A 5,612-nucleotide genomic window follows, 5' to 3' on the forward strand; every position below is an offset into this window, starting at 1 on the left:
AACAAAGTTTTTGGCATGATTTTGGGGGTTTATGGCCTATGAAGCTTCTTAGGCCGTAAACTCCTTTTTGGTCCTTGATTCTTATGATTTTGGACTCTAAAAGCAGTAAAGTATGTTTAGATTAAGTTAGGGGATGAATCCTTACGTTTGGAAGTCGGAAATTCGCGGATTTGGAGTCGATTTTGGGTCTAGAGAGAGAAAGTAGTGAGAGAGAGAGGTGAAAGTGTGGTAAAAGAGTTCAATTGTAGTGTTCAAGCGTTTTTATATGTCTCGGGTATTGTACCCGATACACGGCTACCCGATGCTAAAGTTTAACGGGGTTAAAACTTTTTACCCGGGTGAAGTGGTTGAAAAGTAATATAACTTTATTTAGTTAAACGGGCTTAACATTTGCAAGTTATAATTACTCATGATAATACCGGAACATATAATTAACTAAATATTTATTTATTGACGACCCGAACAATACCGAGAAATAACATATAATGACACATTCCGTTAGTGAAAATAGGGTTTGTAACGAGAATAGATTTGGGGTTGTCACAATATCTCAGAATTTGCCTTTGTCTTATGATCAAACTTTTCGACCATGGCTGATTTCTCTCCCTTAGGAGGAGAAACCATTTCTAGAGTATCACCATTTCCATCACCAATTTCCACGGAAATTTTGGATGTAGATCTTCCAATCAAAATTGCTTGACTAGTACGCCATAGCACTGCTGCTTTAGAAGCAATTAGAAAATATATTAGATCAATAAGGGTCTTGTCGTTGTCAATCACATAGTGGTCTTCAACGAACTAACTATATGACTTGCGGAGTGACTGAAGAACCTAGTTAACAGTCAGCTTCCGTAGGAAACCGACACCCAACATACCCAGTTTATCAATGTGCGACTTCATCTTCAAAACGTGAACACACAAAGACCTTCCGTCTTGGTGTTTTCTTGACTATAAGGCTTGAGTGACCTTCAAGTTTTCAAGTCGACAAAAACGTGCATTAGGGAGAATCATTGGAGGAGGTGGAGGAAGAGAAGTATGATTTCCAGTTCCACCGTTGCACGAAGAAGGGAATGATCTTTCACCATGATCGACATGTGGAAGATCATATTCAGAAGGAAGGCTTTTTTCAAAGGATTGAAGAAGACCATAGTTGTCAAAACTAGAAATCTACAAAAGGGAGAAATCCAAGTTAGTTGATTAATCCTTAATATAACACCCAAATGTAATATTAAGGCTAGGACCAAACACAATAACTCATAATTCGGAAGAGGCAACTCGTAATCTAATTGTATATTATTTGAAGGTAGGTAAATGTCGATTTACCAATTCCACCACAAAAATGAAATTTTAATGAATTAGGTTTTGAAAGAAATTCCTAGATCTTTTAAGATTCATTGAACCTTTCAATGGCATGTTTAATCTGATTATGCCCTTCAAGTTTGTGATTGGGATATCGAGGATCACAAACAATGTGTGAATAACCATGCAAATTAGCTTGGTACTCTCGATGTCATTTATCATCTAATCAATGTGTCGGTTAACCACAAACGCTCCATCGATCAATGATAATTTACGTGCCACCCATTGCCATCACTCATTAGTCCATATTAGTGTGTCGGTTAACCACACACGCTCCACTAACTGACCAATAAGGTACAATATGAAATTTAATGGATTAGCATCAAATCCACATTTTCCTAAATTAACTAATATTGGGAATTTATAAAAAGTTTAGTTACTTTATAATTCATTGTACTTTTAATGAGGATTTAGTATCATATCCTACCCATTCGGCTAACGACCCTCCACTAGTCAGGAGTGCAGTGGGTAAGAGTGGATACCTATTGGTGGTCATTTTTATAGGCCACTTCCTTAAACACCCCCTTATAGACCAGATTCATGAATGAAGCCTACTAACAGTAAGACTGACTGATCTTTACTTATACAAATATATATATAATCAAACTTTTAATCTTATATAGTATAATGTTGTACGTTAAACTTTTAAAATACTAAGTGGTTTAATTCTTTAAAAAATTAAGCTTTTAGTTAAATTAAATTTAAACCGTATTATGGATATATTAATTTTAATTTAATTAAATACTTAGTTAATCTTATTAATAAAAATCCATGAGGGTGAATTTTAAACTATTTAAAATGCGAGGGTTTAACTATTTAAATTTCTAAAATCAATACTTTTAATTTCAAATTTAAACTATAAAACCAAAAGGGTGCAATTTGAAACTATTTATAATTACTAGGATAAATCTACGAATCAAAATAATATTATATTATCTAAATTTAACCAAATATTTAATTTTGATAAGGATATGATGAAACGAATAAGAAAAATCGATTTTAGGCAATAAAAACGAGTTATGTTAATTATCCAAATCAAAATCTGATCTAAAAATTCGAAAATTTTTAAACTGATGAGTCAACTCGCCGAGTGGGCAAGTGAACTCGTCGAGTTCAGGCAACTCGTCGAGTCTAACATTGAACTCGATGAGTTCATGCCACAGACAAAAAAAATTGATTTTTTTTTTCTTTTGGTAGTTTAGTATTGCATCTATTCAATTGAAAAACATTATAGGCTCTGATACCACTGACGGCTTTTGAACATATCTACAATCCTATGTGATCATGCAACCCTAATTTCTAAGGATCTAATGTTTTCTATATTGAACATGTAAATTGAATACCAAGGCAATGAACCTTAGATCTAGTATATACAATTTCGAAATTCATATATATATATATATATATATATATATATATATATATATATATATATATATATTAGGGTTTGATGACTACATCACTTGTTATATTGCAATAACAAGACAATCCTTGAAGTCCTTGACTCTTGAGAGGTTAGTGCTCCAAGTGTTGCACCTCTAGTGGAGTCACAGATACTCAACACAATAAGGATGAATTGGAGAGAAGTTGAAATCGGACAGGTTCTCTTAAAATCACATAGAGGCCAAAATCCTTAGGGTTTAGGAGGTTTATTTATGGCTAAGTTGCTTAGTCTTCAAGCTGGACTTGAATAAGGAAACCCTAGTTCCTAACTTAAGCCCAAAGCAACCCAAGGACCTCCTTAGCAAGCCTTTGGACAAAATCTTATGTCATTACCCATAAATTTCATCTATTCCACTTACAAGAAGTCCAAAGCCCATTTTTGCTACTATGAATGATTTGCAAAACAACCCCTCTATTATTAATCAGTTCCTTTAACCCCAAAATTAATATCAAATTAATTTATGATTAATTACTAATAAATAATATCATTTCCAAATAATATATTAATCTTGTAGTATATTAATAAACTCATTTTGAGTACCAATTTATTATTGATATAATAAATCCTACTCTCTCTCTCTCTCTCTCTCTCTCTCTCCACTAGTCATCCTATCAAGTTTCTTGAGTGAAGACAAACCAAAAGGACCATGCTCATAATCAAATCATGTACCTACCAAATATATGTATGGCCTTAGACACCTAATCCAATAGTCTCCCACTTTGATATGTCTAATAACTATTATTGCAAGTATGACTTCAGATTCTGATTAGCAATCGTAGCTTTCAAAAGCTACTGTCAAACTCTGATCATATCAGTAACATGTTATTTAGATAAGTGATCAAATATTCCTTCGTTCTATAAGATATCACATGGACATGAGACATGGATTATAATCTTTCTGTCTGGCCAAGGTATGTTTCCCGACTTTCGATTTATGACGACTAATAACATACTATAGTTGAACACATCAACATAGTCCAGGCTTGGCCAAGCTCTTAGGGTGTGATCACTAAATCATAGAAGGGCCCATAGATATCGATTTTATCCTATCTACGGTAAAAGGAACGGATAAACTTAGACTCATATGCTTATAGTATTTACTCATCAAATCGTACACAACAATACGTTTTATAACACCAAGTTACTAAAATGTTTATGCATTATCAATGTGCAATCGACTTGTAAATTAAACTATATGTATCCGTTTCAACAATATAAGATATTATCGTCTCATAATCACCCATGACAAAATCCATGAAGTGATTCAAATGAGCTTGGATTTAATCAAATACTCAAATTCCTATTTCAAGAGTACTTATGAACATTGCAGCAAACATTTGCTATGTCTAAGCACTTTGACAATCTATAGTCGGATCCATGACAATCTTACCTCATTACTTACTTCCAAAGTATGACCGACTATGGATATTTGAATAACCTAGTTATTCGAGAAGTAAAACATGTGAATTGAAACACAAGAATAACCTAATCCAATATGGTCTCAAAACATGTGAATATAAATAAAACACTTATTCTTTAATCACCATATTAATTAGACCTTACTCATTGTTTACTATTTCGATCAATCAACCTAATATTTGAATTAAACAATAGTCATCCCATGATCCAAGCATGCAAACTATGTTTATCTATGGTAATTCCTTTGTGAAATAGTTCAATTGAACACATTTCCAATGATTCTCATATCACAATCCCCTATCCTTATCACAATAGTAAGAATACAAAATTCTTACCATTAACAGAATCTTGTAAGATCTAAACTTACATGCAACGTTCCTTTTCGTAACGTCAAGGCACCAAGGTCATATAGACTTGGCCAATGATATTACAAGACACTCCACTGGAGATTTTTTACAGAACAATTCCATGGAGATGAAGTCTCACAATCAAGGTACATTCCTTGAACATCCTTCTTGCAAAAAAGTTTCTAACTTACACATAGATTCTTAACACCCAACTCCAATTATGGAAACATTTCCATAACTATCATATGACCATCCATTCTAACTGGAATCCTATTTATTCATAATTATATCAATATGTTCCATTGATTACCAAACTTCCAACTGTCCCAGGCAACCAATCTTTGCTAAATCTTAGATTGTCTTTGATAGTTGTTTAACAACTTTATCAAGAAACACTTCATATAAGTGGTCATAGTTGGTCTTTGTTTTAGCCAAAACATCACAACTACCAATTTTAAATGTGAAAGAGTAAGAAACATTTATATTCCACATCTCATGAGGTGTTATAAACGTACTTAGAACATGTTACTCAAGGTACAACTTGGAGTAACTCTAAAACTTGATTTTGGAATGAAGTAAGATTTATCATTTTGACTTACCCATTTCAACCATTCCCGATACCTCTTCTTATTCATGCAAATGGACTAAGGTGTCCTTAGAGGGTCAATTGTGACATGGTTACACAATCATCAGGATAATCATAAAACACGATGCCAAAGTACTCTCTTTTCCTTTCAGATCGAAGAAACTTTTATCTTTCTGCCTAATTGATTCCTATTATTCGTTCTGATATATACTTTATAAATTTTCAAGGTATTAGAATTATATTTAATCTTGTAACTATAATCAAATTTATAGAATCATTAGTAAATCATCACGAATAGCCTTTATCGTCGTTTGTGGTTGATCTGATCAGTGCACATCAATGTATACTAGATCCTTTAGTCTTTCACTTGACTCACATACATATGAACAAGGAATTAGTCCCAATTTCCAAGTATCTAGATTCGCATACATCACATAATTTAATATTGCATGATTCC

This window comes from Lactuca saligna, chromosome 4 (assembly GCF_052625555.1).
Source record: "Lactuca saligna cultivar CGN05327 chromosome 4, ASM5262555v1, whole genome shotgun sequence".
NCBI classification, from domain to species: Eukaryota; Viridiplantae; Streptophyta; class Magnoliopsida; order Asterales; family Asteraceae; genus Lactuca; species Lactuca saligna.